This window comes from Anomaloglossus baeobatrachus, chromosome 6, assembly GCF_048569485.1.
Source record: "Anomaloglossus baeobatrachus isolate aAnoBae1 chromosome 6, aAnoBae1.hap1, whole genome shotgun sequence".
Lineage (NCBI taxonomy): Eukaryota > Metazoa > Chordata > Amphibia > Anura > Aromobatidae > Anomaloglossus > Anomaloglossus baeobatrachus.
Genome location: NC_134358.1, coordinates 113,340,766 through 113,356,837, shown reverse-complemented (window position 1 = coordinate 113,356,837; position 16,072 = coordinate 113,340,766). Strand labels below are relative to the sequence as shown.

General features: G+C 41.5%; 1 protein-coding gene across 3 annotated transcripts in view; it reads right to left on the bottom strand.

The window, feature by feature from the left end:
- TRPA1 (transient receptor potential cation channel subfamily A member 1) overlaps positions 1-13,553 on the bottom strand; it is a 291,437-nt gene extending 277,884 nt beyond the window's left edge. For all 3 annotated transcript variants that reach the window (XM_075353178.1, XM_075353180.1, XM_075353179.1), the window contains exon 1: positions 13,380-13,553. The gene's annotated coding sequence lies outside the window, so the exon portion shown is untranslated. The remainder of the gene's footprint in view (positions 1-13,379) is intronic.
- Positions 13,554-16,072: the final 2,519 nt, after the last annotated feature.

Sequence of the window (16,072 nt, the reverse complement as noted above, 5' to 3'; positions counted from 1 at the left end):
TGCTTCCTGGGCATTTTCTTTTTGCTTCATGGGAATTTTATTTTGACTCCTGTTTGAAACTTGATTTTCCCCCGGGAAAAATTGTCTTTGCTCCCAGACAAATTTCTTTTTTCCTCTAACAGCAAATTCCTTTTGCTCTCTGAGCAATTATTTTTACTGCCAGTGCAAAATTTATTTTTGCTAGTCTGGCAAATTCACTTTGTTGCCATAACAGTTTATTTTTGTTCCCTGGGCAATTTGTTCAATGGGCAAATTATTTTAGCTCCAAGGAAAACTTTTTTCTCCTTGCTCGCTGGGCACATTCATTTTATTACTAAGGCAATTTTTTTTTTCTCCCTAGGCAATTTCTTTCTTGCCCCCATGGCAATTTTTTTTACTCACTGCACAATTTCTTTTTCCTCCTAAAGCAAATTATTTTACTCCCAGGGCAGTTTCGTTTTGCTACCCAAACAAATTCACTTTGTTACAAAGGCAATTCATTTTTGCTTCCTGGGCAAACTATTTTTCTCCTGGGGCAAATTTGTTTTGTTCCAGAAGAAAATTCTTTTTCCTTCATAGTGGTGTTTTTTTTTTTTTTTGCTCTTCAGGCAAATTCTCTTTGTTCCCTGGGCAATTATTTTTTACTCCCAGGGCAAATTCATTTTGCTCCTACGGCAATTTGTTTTTGCTTACTGGCCAAATACTCTTTGCTTCATGGGCAAATTATTTTTGATCCCAAGGCATATTCATTTTACACGCCAGGCAATTTCATCTTCCTTCTTGGGCAATTTCTTTTTCCTCCCACTTAAAATTATTTCTGCTCCGAGGGAATGATTTCTGCTCCGAGGGCAATTTCTTTTTCTTACCTGAGCAAACTTTTTTTCCCCCATGAGCAAATTGTTTATCTATATGGACAGTTTCTTTTTGCTCCCTGGGCAAATTTGTTTTCTACCCAAGGCAAGTTCTTTTTACTTCCCCTAAAAATTCACCTTGGTCCCCGGAAATTAATTTCTGTTCTCAGAGAAATTCCTTTTCACTACTTAAATTCACTTTGCTCCCTGGGCAATTTTTTTGATTCCTGATCAACTTCTTTTTGCTCCTGAGGCAAATTCTTTTTGTGTCCTGCATAATTTCTGTTTGCTTTCTGAGCAAAAATTCCTTAGGCAATTTAATTATTTCCTGAGTGTTTTGCTTCCCGGGCAATTTCTTTTTGCTCTCCAGGCAAATTATTTTGCTTCCTCAGCAACTACTTTTTCCACATAAAACTTTTTTTTTTTTGTTTTTGGTCAATTGCTCTTTGCTCCTCAGGTAAATTTTCTTTGCTTATCAGGCAATTAACTTTTTCTTCCAGAGCAAATTTAATTTGCTCAATGTGCAAATTTGTTTTTGCTCCAAGCGCATTTTTCCTTTTGCTTCTTAGTATACGCTCACACGAGCGTGAAAATCGGACGAGTGCAATGCGAGAAAATCTCGCATTGCACTCGGACCGATGTTTGTCAATGAGGAAGAACAATTAGTCAGCTTTTCTCGGATCCAGATTCTGGTTGCGAGAAAAGTAGCTGCAGGCTGCAATTTTTCCTCTAGAGCCGTATCCCTCGCACCCATTCAAGTGAATGGGTGCGAGAGATACATCAGACTGCACTTGGATGCTATCCCAGTGCAGTGCGATATACGCACAGGCTGACAATGGAGGAGATTGGCGTATTAACCCCTCCCTCTCCTCCGCAGCGCCCATCCACAGCTGTGACCTGATTGCAGAATTGGGTAACAGTCGCATGACACTCGGCTCACACTCGCAGCAGAGCCTGAGCCGGGAGTCATTAGCATATCGCATCCGATGTTGTCACATCCGATGCCATACGCTGATCTGAGTCCAGCCTAAGGCAAATTCTCTTGGTTCCCCAAAGAGTTTATTTTTCCTTTATGGACAATTTTTTTTTGCTCTCTCGACAATATCTTTTTACTCTATAGGCAGTTTGTTTTTGCTCACCAGGCCATTTCTTTTTGCTCCAAGGGCAAATTTGTTTAGCTTTCTGGGCAATTTCTTTTTACTTTCTAAGTAAACTTTTTTTTGTTCCCTGCGTAATGTCTTTTACTCTCCTAGGGCAAATTCTCCTTGCTATTTGGGCAATTTCTTTTTGCTCCTCAGTTGTTCCTTAGACAACTTCTTTTGTACACTGGATAACGTCTATTCCTGTTTTTCATAGATAGAACTCAAGCTTGTTATAATCTGTGGGGCTGTTAACATATCCGTGGATTTTTGCAGAATATCTGGTACTCAAAAAATCATGTCCGATTTTGCTCAGTAAAATGGAATGCATCTCTAGCAACAGAAAAGTGGAGACCAATAAAAAGAAGGGTCCTGTGTGTTTGCCAAACTGCATAAGGCTATGTGTCCACGATGCGTTTTTACATGCTTTTCTGCAGCGTTTTCAACTGCACCTTTTTAATGCCAAAATGCATGCCTTGTGATTTCCCAGCAAAGTCTATGAGAAATAGGGATTTCTTGTGCCCACCATGCAGTTCAAAACGCTGCGTTTAATTTGCATAATTTTGGGAAAAAAACTCAGCGTTTAAAGAAGCAGCATGTAATTGTTTTTGCCATTTGGGCTGCGTTTTGATAACATTGAAGTCAACGAGAAGTTGCAAAAAGCAACCAACATCAAAATTCCTGCTTTTTACATGTTTTTTAGGTGCAGAAAACATGCATTTTGGACTAACAAACGCATGCTTTTTGGACATCAAAATAAAGATTTGATATGTCCCTTTACACACACACATAGTCCGACAATTAAATTAATGAAAAATATCAATTTATTGTTATTTTACCACTAAATAGTACATAACCGCTAGAATTACCGTATTGTTCGCTTTATAAGACGCACCGGATTATAAGACGCACCCCAAATTTAGACATAAGAAAAGGTAAAAAAAAGAATAATGGGGTCCGTCTTATACTCCAGTGTTCTCTTACCGGAGGGGGACAGCAGTGGTGGTGAAGCGGGGTCACAGGAGGCACAGGTTGCTGGTCAGTGGCAGTGGGTCCGTGGTGGCAGGAGCCGCGGGGTATGTGGTGGCGGCAGCAGCGGCGGCGGGTGAGTCGTGCAGCAGGCCGGTGCAGTGAGTGTCCCAGTGTCCACGGTCCTGGTTCAAATGATGACTCAGTGGTAGCAGCGGCGGTGACAGCTCAGTGGTGGCAGCGGCGGTGACAGCTCCATGATGGCAGCGACGGTGACGGCTCAGTGGTGGCAGCGGCGGTGACGGCTCAGTGGTGGCAGTGGCGACTGCTCAGTGGTGGAGCAGACCGATGTGGTGTTTTCCCAGTGTGTCCGTGGTCCCGATTCAAGTGATGGCGCCTGGAGCAGCGCATGCACACATGGAGCTCTCATCCAAGGGTTCAATCTGCGCATGCGCTGACTCCCGGAGCAGCGCGTGCGCAGATGGAGCTCTCATCCAAGAGCTCCATCTGCACACGTGCCCGCTCCCGGCGCCATCATTTGAAAGTGGGACCGCGGACAAACTGGGTAACTTGCTGCACAGCCGCCAGCCCCGCACGCACAGAGTGGCAGCCAGCAGGCTGCCCGCCCACCCTGCGTGCAAGCGGCTGGGTACCTGTACTTGCGTGCAGGCGGCAGCCAGGTGCCTGTGTGCCCGCATGGGCGCCCGACCGCCGGTCGCACACAGCGCCCGGCCGCCGGCCGCACACAGCGCCCGGCCGCACACAGGTACCTAGCCACTTGCACGCAGCCACAGACACCTGCCGCCCGATCGCCGCAGAGACAGGACCCCCAGGTACCGCTATATTCGGATTATAAGACACACACCCCATTTTCCTCCCAAATTTTTGGGAGGAAAAGTGCGTCTTATAAAGCGTAAAATACGGTATATGAAATTTAACTATTTTCTTTTTTTTGTAATAAATTATATATGTTGTCCTTTTTTTCTCTTTTTTCATTATGTTTGACTGTTTAATCTTTATTTAGCAGTGTCTTTATGTTCAAAACGCATGTGTCAAAACGCTATTGAAAAGCATGTAAAAAGTGCTAAAAATGCACCTAAAACGCGGTAAACAAGCATGCGTTTTTAGCGCTATTTTATGGTAAAAAGCAACTTTGGCAAAATCAATTACTGCCAGAGGGTGCATTTAGAACTGCACCTAGCGCGACGCGTCGTGGACACATAGCCTAAGGCAGCCTTCACAAGTGTCCATAAAAAAAGTACGTGTTGCATGGTCCATTTTGACCATCCGTTTGTATGTGTATGTTATCCATGTGATATCAGTGTGCCATGCTTGTGTACATGTGTGTGTCATCTATGTGTCATTTATGTGTCATTTGTCTGCCACCATGTTACACGTACCAGAATAAAATACATTAAAGAAAATTATTATTTTAATATGTTATAAATGTGCACAGATTGAAATATGTTCTATTAACCTAATAAATAAATAAATAATTAAATGAAATAAACGACATGGGGTCCACCCCATTTTTAATAAGGTAAATGAGACAGCTGCAAACTGATTTTATCAGGCTGGGAAGGTCCATGGTTATTGTGCCCTTCCTAGCCCAAAATTATCTGCCCATAACCGCACCAGAATTAGAGCATCATGAGATGCTCCAATTTTGTCTCTTCACCTCAGCTCTTCCCGTTAACCCTGGTGCCTTGGCAATCGGGGTAATGGTTTTGGGGGTTGATGTCAGCTGTGAAGTATCAGATGGCATCAAGCCCTAGTCTTATTAATGGAGATGTGTCTATCAGACACCCACATTACTAGCTCAGTAATAGGAAAACAAGACATACCCACACCAAAAAAATACTTTATTGAGATAAATACTCTATGACACTTTCCCTCATTCACTTTTACATTAAAAAATATTCATGCAGGTCCGCTATAGTCCAGGAAATCTGCCATAGTCTAGCAAATCCCTTCGTCCACAAATGAAAATCTGCAAAAATACCAGAAACATAAAAAAATGAGGAAAAAAACAAGCAAGACACTTACCCTCATTCACCACTTCATAGAAAAAATGAACATGCAGGTCTGATGTAGTCCAGCAATTCCAACAAACAAAGTCTATGAAACATTATTCTGAGATTTCATAGACTTGGTAACAGACACTTCCAAGTCACGCTACGCTGCATTAGACCCATTGCCTCTGCAGAGCAGTGACATCTGTAACATTATCGCTTTTCAGAGGTGGCGGGTCATGCTGCAGTGTTCATGACTAGGTGACTCTGACGAGTAACGTTATTGATATCACCGCTCTTCAGAGGCGCTGGGTCTTATGCAGCGCAGCATTATCTGGAAGTGCCTGTTAGCAAGCTGCATAGAGTTTCAGAATGATGCTTCATAGACTTTGTTAGTCAGAATTGCTGGACTATGTTGTACCTCTGTGGGAATTTTTTTTATTTTTTTTAATAAAGTAGTGAATGAGGGAAATTGGTTTGTTTTAGTTAGATTTTATGATTCTGAGGTTTTTTCAAGTTTCCATTTGTGGACTACAATGGATTCAGTGGACTAATGCCAATTCCCTGAACTACGTTGGACCTGCATAGGCTTTGTTTTTGTTTGTTTATAAAGTGGTGAGATTTTGAATGTTTCTGGGAGTGTTTATTTCAATAAAGCTTTTTTTTGTGTGTAGGTGTCTTTTATTTATTTATTACTGAGTTAGTAATAGGGGTGTCTGATAGATACCTCTCCATTACTAACCCCAGGGCTTGATGTAAGCTGTGTTTTTGGACACTACACTGTTGACATCGACCCCAAGAACGATTGCCAAATCTCCAAGGTAAATGGGAAGAACTGAGATGAAGTGCTAGAATTGGAGTATCTGATGGTACCTCACTTCTAAGGCGGCTGCAGGCTGGTATTTTTAGGCAGGTAAGGGCCCAATAACCACAGACCTTACAAGCCAGATAATACAAGCCCCCAGCTTTCTGCTTTACCTTTGCTGGCTATCATAAATGGGTGGGACCCCACGTCATTTTTTACTCTAATTATTTATTTATTTGGTTATTAGAAAGCTCTACAAACTATCTAACTACTATTTATTATCTATGTAGCTACAGTATGTATGTAGGTATCTATCATCTATATGTATTATCTATCTGTCTATTATTTATATCTATATATCATCTATTTATCTAACTATGATCCATCTATTATCTATTTATTATCTTTGTACATCTTTAACATATAAAAATAATTAATTTCTTGAATATATTTAATTCTGGTACCTGTCACACTGACGTCACATGAATGTCCCAAGGATGCCATCCGTGTGCTGTACGTGTTTTTCACTGACCCATAAACCTCTATTGGCCTTTTCATTTCTGCTGCCTCTAAAAAATGGATATGCTCTATGTGGTTCTCATGGACACATGTGTGGTTTACATGGACAAGTGCAGCACCCGGGGGTATGCTATCCCAGTGGTCTGCAGGATCCTAAGGCTTTCTGGAACACCCTCTGCTGACAACCCACACCTAACACACAAGTAGGAACACAGCCTCATATATAGAGAGAAGTAGCCTACCCCACAAGGGACCGTGAGACCTGTCATACTGGGCCTGGAAAAACAAAGAAGCGGCGCGCCGCAGGTCACCAACAGCTTTAGGCAAGGGGACCATCAGCTCTGCATGTGCACGGAGGGCTCAACTGGGACTCACGTCAGCATCGGGACAAAGGAAAGTCGGTTTACCAGCCATACCAAACTGCACTTGCAATATCCAGTGAGTAAATACCAGTTAACACTAGAACTACTGAGGTAGTCATTTTGACTACTTTGCACCATGTATTTCTATATAGGTGTCACGAGTCCAGTAGTTCTAGTGTTAATCTGCAAGAACTGTGTTGTGTCTATTACTTGCGCACCACAAGACGCAGCACACCTACATGGGACTTAAGCCCCTACTGGCGGAGGGCGTGAACACACTTGCTGCTATACCATCTGTCCAAAAAGCACATCAGCAGCGGGACATCTTATTACCGCAACCCGCCAGTGGCGTCACAAGTGTCATACAAAATAACCCTGTTATCGAGCGCCCCCCCCCCCCCAGGTCACGGAACTGGGCCCGGCCACCTGTGACGGTGATCTCCATTATCTACCACCCGGAACCAAGTATCCTAAGGGCCTGGGGTGTGGCAGCGCTCTACACAAGCAGTCAGTGTGAAAACACGTACTTGTAAAGATCACCATAGGTTATAATGGGCACATGTGTTATCCGTGAAAAAAATGAATATCAAGCTGACTGGAAACGCTGACATGTGAAGGGGCCTTCCAGTGAGGTGGGCTTGCTGTTCAGGGCATGCAGAAAAGTGTGATTTATATGTATTTCCAAATAAAGAAAGTAAATATAATACAAATAAAGATGTGAACGTTTCCAGAGGGAGACCAATTGGTCAATCCTTTCTCTGTTAGGGACATTAGTGAAGGTTTTTCTGACCCCAAAAATAAACCAAATTATATTAACATAAGATAAAGGCAATCACATTACATTACACTTACTGAGAAACCATTTGCAAACATGTTAAAGTTGTTATTATGTCAGTGAAACTTTAATGGCCAAGCATTAGCTATTGGAAGGAAATGCTTATGGCACATATATGCTGCTTCTTAATTCTAGGCAATTATTGTGGCACTTCATATGAGGGTCAGATTACAAGCAGAACACAAGGAGCAGTGCTCTGGGGTCTTAATCTCCTTTGGCACCTCCACCACCCATGCTCTTTAAAGGGGGTATTCTCGTTATTAAATTGCTTTAGTTAGACAATATGAAAATAAAAGTTTAGAATTAATTTGGGTTTTTTTTCCATCTGCTGTCATTTTCCTGCAGTTTATCTTAAAAAGTGTAGAGCTTGTTTCTTTGCATCTTGGCCAATAGTTACATTCCAGGACAAGAGTTAACTCCTAACATCTTAGTCAGCTCTCTCCCTTCCATTGATTTGTATGCATCAGTTAGGTGTTTTCTTCCCTCTCAGCCTGTGGTAGGGCTTTTATCAGTCCTGTAGAATCACATTCCATCTGGAATCCAGCATTGGCAGATTCCAGTGCAGTTCTCCAAATCAAGGCTCTCACTTTCCTGAGTGGTGTGCTTTTTCAAAGTTCTGCTACCTCTATTTGTAAATATAGTGATTGCAGTGTAGACTCAGAACAAATACTGGCAGACTTTTAATGAGTAGTAGCAAAATAAGCTATCCACCACAACTGTTGATTAAGGAGGAGTACCCACCCCCCAAGCTACCAGAAAGTAATGAGGTTATGTAAGACAAGAGTTTTTAGTTTAAGGGGTGCTTCACACACAGCGAGCTCGCTGCCGAGATCGCTGCTGAGTCACGCTTTTTGTGACGCAGCAGTGACCTCATTAGCGATCTCGCTGTGTGTGACACTGAGCAGCGATCTGGCCCCTGCTGCGAGATCGCTGCTCGTTACACACAGCCCTGGTTCGTTTTCTTCAAAGCCGCTCTCCTGCTGTGACACACAGATCGCTGTGTGTGACAGCGAGAGAGCGACAAATGAAGCGAGCAGGGAGCAGGAGCCGGCATCTGACAGCTGAGGTAAGCTGTATCCAAGATAAACATCGGGTAACCAAGGTGGTTACCCGATATTTACCTTAGTTACGAGCCTCTGCAGCTCTCACGCTGCCTGTGCTGCCGGCTCCGGCTCTCTGCACATGTAGCTGCTGTACACATGGGGTTAATTAACCCGATGTGTACAGCAGCTAGGAGAGCAAGGAGCCAGCGCTAAGCAGTGTGCGCGGCTCCCTGCTCTCTGCACATGTAGCTGCATTACACATCGGGTTAATTAACCCGATGTGTACTGTAGCTATGGTAGGAGAGCAAGGAGCCAGCGCTCAGTGTGCGCGGCTCCCTGCTCCCTGCACACACAGCTGTGCGCTGGTAACTAATGTAAACATCGGGTAACCATACCCGATGTTTACCTTAGTTACCAGTCTCCGCAGCTTCCAGACGGCAGCTCCGTGCAAGCGCAGCGTCGCTTGCACGTCGCTGCTGGCTGGGGGCTGTTCACTGGTCGCTGGTGAGATCTGCCTGTTTGACAGCTCACCAGCGACCATGTAGCGATGCAGCAGCGATCCTGACCAGGTCAGATCGCTGGTCGGATCGCTGCTGCATCGCTAAGTGTGAAGGTACCCTAAGGAGATTGCTATGAGCAGCTCAATTGACAATTGGAGAATACCTAATTTAATGGCTATTTGGTGACCTCATTCTGGTGAGAGTAGGTGGACATGAGTAGAGATGAGCGAACCTTCAGTCTCGAGGCTTAAGGCCGCTTTACATGCAACGACATCGCTAACGCGATGTTGTTGGGGTCACGGAATTCGTGACGCACATCTGGCCTCGTTAGCGATGTCATTGCATGTGAAACGCGCGAACGACCGTTAACGAGCAAATTTTCTTACCTTATCATTTAGTGACGTCGCTATGATGCCGAACGAACCGCCCACTTAGAAAGGAGGTGGTTAGCTGGCAACACCAATGTCGCTAGGCAGGTAAGTAGTGTGACGGGTGTTAGCGATGTTGTGCGCCACGGCCAGCAATTTGCCCGTGACGCACAACCGATGGGGGCGGGTACGCATGCTAGTGATATCGATAGCGATATCTTTGCGTGTAAAGTACCCTTTAGTGTTTGAACTTGGAAAATTACGTAAAAATCACCCTGGTGAGTATCACGCTGTGCTCATGTCTGAGTGATGCGCATCATTGTGCACACTGCGGGAAATGTGTGATCAGCTCAAATTTGACTTACGCTCTGCGTTCTAAGATATTTTGTTCATGGAAAAAAAATGAAAAAAACCCCCACCACCCACCCAGTGTTTTGCTGTGGGCTAAAAGTAAAACATTTCCAGAGGTGGGTGGTCGGTGCTTTTTTTTTCACATTTCACTGTGAACAAAACATTTTAGAACGCAGAATGTAAGTCAAATTTGAGCCGATCACACATTTCCCACTGCGCGCACAAAGCTGCGCATCACTCAGACACCAGCACAGCATGATACTCACCACGTGGATTTACAAATCATTTTCCAAGCCCGAACTCCGAGCCTCAAAACTAAAGGTTTGGTTATCTCTAGACATGAGAGTGATGCCCTCTTTTCCAGCCTAAGATAGCTGCTCCCTCAGCTATATGAATAATTCCCATAGACTTTAGGGCAGAGATCAATGTGCATGGTTAGCCACCTTTTCTTTATGGGGCTATAGTCAGTCAGGTTTGGTCCAGGTCATAGAAATGTTATGGGAACTGCCACCAATTTCTTTGCTTAGGGTTCTTTAATAGGCGTTATCTGACTGGTTATATCATAGATGAATTAATGCAATCCAGTGCATCCTTTTGTAATAATTGTCAACTTAATTTTTATTATGCATAAAATAATTTTATCTCATAAAATACTAACTCATATAATCATTAGTTTGACTGAATTACATATGTAATTGTACTGTTGTGTGATTTCACTGTTACCAAATCTAAATATTCAAATTGTCTCTTCAGGGAGGAAGGAGACAAACTCTAGGATTGCTACTTCCAATAGATGGCACTAGAGTTCGTCTCCTTCCTCCCTGAAGAGACAATTTGAGTATATCCCAGAGGAGCATTGCAGCTATAAGTCTCCTCACCACTGACAGCCAGATTGGTTTGTCAGTCTCCGCAAGGAAAATAGTTTTCCCCTGAGACCCAAATCTAAATAATTACTTTTATAAACCTTGGATGCTACTTGTACTTTTACACAAATGATCTAATTTAATAATGTTATAAAGAGGCAATCCGCATATCAGTTTATTAAAACACATCCAAGAAAAAAGAGCTGGTCCCTGGGTCTCTCTATAAACTTACTGTCCACTGCCTATTGTAAAATGTATTAAATCTCTAACAATAGAGAAGTTGAGGCCAATAATTAGAAGCGTTTTGTCTGTCTGCTACTGCTGGTCTGTCTGTCAAACTCCATAACAGAAGGGCTTATAGTTCCAGGAAGGCAAGTTATGGACAAAGACAGGATCAGTGCATACTGACAAGTGGGAGGAAGGTTGTTCCAGCTCATATAGTGCTGGTAAAATGGTGATAAAGGGGAATGGCCAACTCAGAATAGATGGTATGCTGCAGAGCATAAGATTGAGTGCAGTTCCTGGACATGTAGGTCCCAATCCATGTAAGTGTTTACACCACAATTCTGCCATAAAAAAAAACACTTTGAAAAGTTCTGGCATTTGGACAGCGCTGGGGAAGAGAAAGGGCATAGTGATGCCCACTCATCTAAGTCATGACAAGTTTTGACATCCCTTATGCCACAAATCTTACTCCCAGTCTTGACAAAGTATAGCCATAATCTAGTGCATGCATCAAAATCAGATTTAGGCCCTGTGCGCACTAGAAAATTGACTTTTCTTAAGACAAATCTGCACCCTCTGGCAGAATACTGCACCTGCGACAAAAACCGAGGTAAAATCGCACCCGCGGTTTTGCCGTGTTTTGCCACGTTATTGCCGTGGTTTTTCCACGTGTTGGTCCCTGTGGTTTTCTACCATTATCTATGGCAAAATCTGCAGGTACCTGCAGAAAAAAGTGACGTGCTACTTCTTTTTGCTGCAGAAATTCTGCAAAACCTGTAGAGGAAAAAAACGCAGTGTGCGCACAGCATTTTTTTTTGCCATAGGTTTTGCTGGGGAAGGACTGCAGCAAGGTTATGAACATTTTCTGCAGCAAAACCGCAGCAAATCCGCAGCAAAAAACCGCAGCGTACGCACAAGGCGTTAATTTGGTTGGAAGAAGGGGGATGAGGGTAGAAACTTCATGCTTTTCTACAGGTTTTGTGTGAAAGGACAGATTTGCTTTAATATTTATACAGTATCTTTACTGTGGTGTTAAAAATCCTGTTCCTGAATTCTCATATGTTGTTTGCAAGTAGTTACTTTTCCCTTGTAGTATGACCCACAAATCCAAACCAAATAAATACCTTCTATAAAACCAAGATTTTCTATATGTAGAAACTAAATTAATAAATATTTTCAATATTATTTTTTCAATGTTAGTTTACATTTTCAAGGGTTCAAATTTGAAACTCTGCCTGTCTGCAGCTGCCACTAAAGTTAGATGCATACTGCCCACTGCTTATTATTGTGCTCAAAACATAAATGGTATGCTCCCCCTAGTGGTGGCTATAGGCAGACACAATTTTACTATTTATATGGTAACTTCCAAAAAAATCCCACTCTGGAACAGCTGTGCACACTGGGTTCTGATCCTGAATGATATGGCAGATCCCTCTCATTCACTTAGAATCTGATATTGATTATCTATCCTAAAAATAGGTCACAACAATCAGTAAATCTTTTTAATATTACATAAATCTTATATATACTTCATGAAAGTTTAAAACCCAAGACTTCCTAGCATTCACAGCTGGAGTATCAAGTATCAAGATGCTGCTTGTATCTATTTGATGCATTAATCATATAGGAAATGTATCACTTTTTAATGCATAATTATAAATAATTAATTAAATATGATCAAAATATCCATTACAAATACTAAGTAGAAAAAAAATGAATTTTTAGAGAAAATATTTTCAACAGTAAACTGTCTATATCTTTACTTGAGTGTTAATATATATATATATATATATATATATATATATATATATATATATATATATATATATATGTATATATATATATATGTATATATATATATATATATATATATATATATATATATATATATATATATATATAAAATGAAAATAGGGGTTCCCTTGCCATTTTCCCATGCTGGTACTAACCTGTCTTCAAACTGGACTGGTAGCACCTTTACAAATGTGAACAAGTGCGTATCTGTACGTGATGTGAAATATATGAGAAAAAAAGGAACAGTCGCACACTGCAAAACCACAATAAATTCTACTTAATACATTTTTTTTGAGGTATTTTGAATATTAAAATGGCCATTATTGTGCCGTGAAGGGGTGCTGGGCTAGTATTACAATGGCCATTTTAATATTCTAAATACCTCCAAATAATTTTTATTAGGTAGATTTTATTGTGGTTATGCATTGTGCGACTGTTCCTTTTTTTCCTCATATATATATATATATACGCACACACACAAATGTGTGTATGGTAATTTATGATTCTTACTTTGCCTAAGAGCTCCTCTATAATTAACTGTCTGATTATTGTTTTGATGGTTACTGTTCTTAAGTATCCAAGCATTGTGTCTTCCTTAGCAAAACAAAGGTCTAATTTATATACATTGTATCCACTTCATTCTTCAGATACATCACATGGGAATGTACCAGTAATTAATGTACAGTTGCATCTTAATTGAAGATTATATTTGGGGCATTAACCAGTATTACTATGTAAGTGTTAGGAATCAAAACCAAACTTACTGTGTACAGCTGTATCCCGATAAGGTTGCGTTTTCCTGATGTCCTGCGAGATTCCCAGGAATAAATGCCTGGATCCACACAGATCTTCCTCCTTTATAGGTCTACGCCTATGGTCAAGCAGAGTCATTGGTCGTGTCACGTTGTGATTCATTTGTGTCAATATTTCTTCTCTTGTGCCTGTTTTACAAACAAGATGGGAGGAGGAAGTGTATAAAAAGGGAGGCTGGCGAAACCTCTAAAAGGAAAAAGAAAATCCATCTCCATTAGGACTTTTAGACATCCTTATTTTAAGGACAAGACCATGTGCGAGGTCCTGTAATGAGATAATGTGCAGACTATTTGTTGCCGAGTCTCTTACAAGAAATATTTTATTAATTATATTTATTTTAAGTGAGATAATTGTCTGTAAAGTTACTGTTAGGTATATTTGTGGGATTCTTTTTTATGGCTCATATAAACCTGTGGCTTACCAGCTAAAGTGCTTGACATTTGCTTCACAAATCAGCGTAAACATAGGAAGTATGTGTGATAATAGCGCTGTTATTTATATTCCTTGAGGAATTACTAAAAAAAATGCTTATACTGTATATTTCATAATTATGTAAGTGTGTGCTATGTCCATCACATAAAGTTCTACCATTACATTCATAATAAAGAAATAATGAGTTTTTTTTCCCATCACAAGCCATAAATATTTTATGAACAGATATGATTTTTTATATATATATATATATATATATATATATAGGGAACACAAACAAGGATTCTGTAGTTTGGTGCTCTCCCTATTTTCTTGAGCAGTGTGTGTATATATATATATGTATATATATATATATATATATATATATATATATATATATATATATATATATGTATATATACAGTACAGACCAAAAGTTTGGACACACCTTCTCATCTCTAGAACAACTGTTAAGAGGAGACTTTGTGCAGCAGGCCTTCATGGTAAAATAGCTACTGGGAAACCACTGCTAAGGACAGGCATCAAGCAGAAGAGACTTGTTTGGGCTAAAGAAAACAAGGAATGGACATTAGACCAGTGGAAATCTGTGCTTTGGTCTGATGAGTCCAAATTTGAGATCTTTGGATCCAACCACCGTGTCTTTGTAGAAAAGGTGAACGGATGGACTTTACATGCCTCGTTCCCACCGTGAAGCATGGAGGAGGAGGTGTGATGGTGTGGGGGGGCTTTGCTGGTGACACTGTTGGGGATTTATTCAAAACTGAAGGCATACAGAACCAGCATGGCTACCACAGCATCTTGCAGCGGCATGCTATTCCATCCGGTTTGCGTTTAGTTGGACCATCATTTATTTTTCAACAGGACAATGACCCCAAACACACCTCCAGGCTGTGTAGGGGCTATTTGACTAAGAAGGAGAGTGATGGGGTGCTACGCCAGATGACCTGGCCTCCAAAGTCACCATACCTGAACCCAATTGAGATGGTTTGTGGTGAGCTGGACCGCAGAGTGAAGGCAAATGGGCCAACAAGTGCTAAGCATCTCTGGTAACTCCTTCAAGACTGTTGGAAAACCATTTCCGGTGACTACCTCTTGAAGCTCATCAAGAGAATGCCAAGAGTGTGCAAAGCAGTAATCAAACTAAAAGGTGGCTACTTTGAAGAACCTAGAATATAAGACATATTTTCAGTTGTTTCACACTTTTTTAAGTATTTCATTCCACATGTTTTCATTCATAGTTTTGATGCCTTCAATGTGAATCTACAATTTTTAGAGTAATGAAAATAAAGCAAACTCTTTGAATAAGAAGGTGTGTCCAAACTTTTGGTCTGTACTGTATGGATGTGTATGTATATATGTAAGTGTGAACGTTTGTGAGAGAGTTATAAAAATCATGCCCAATGCTATTAAACATTTCTGAAGATGATATTTCCCTTGTTTGATATTATTTTTCCAGAAACAGAGCCACTCTTGTTAAGAGATTGTGTTTGTTATCACAGCTCAGTTATAATTTTATTATCATACATCTATAGCGCTGTCGGTCAATCCAAAAGGTTGATAAACCTGACGCCTTAATTTACAGGAAAGTAAAAGTGCCCTTTTTTCTTCTTAGGCCTCTTTCACACGTCAGTGATTCTGGTACGTTTGTGCTTTTTTTTAAACGTACCAGAATCACTGACATACGCAGACCCATTATAATGAATGGGTCTGCTCACACGTCAGTGATTTTTCACTGCACGTGTCTCCGTGCTGCGTACCCGCGTGTCCGTGATTGCCGCACGGAGACATGTCCATTTTTTTCTGGCATCACTGATGTCCCACGGACCATGCAGTGGTGTGGTCCGTGAAACACGTGCCAGAAAAAAACGTGCATCTAAAATAAAAAGCATTTTAACTCACCCGGTTCCAGCGATGTCCTCTACAGCCTGTTCTCCCTGCTGCTTCTGAGCCGGCTCATTACTGTCGTGCATATTCATGATGCACGACACAGCCCACCCGGAAGCAGCTGCTGCGGAGGTCATCGCCGGCCGGATGCTGCACCGTGGAAGCGTTCAGCACCATGGAGAGCGGGCACGCATAGGTGAGTTAATCTCTAAGTGCAATCACAGGCCACGGAGAACGGAGCCCGGATTGCACTTAGACAACCCACGTGTGCCGTGATTCACGGCACACGGAGGGACATGTGCGTGTTTTACACGCCAGTGAAAAACGT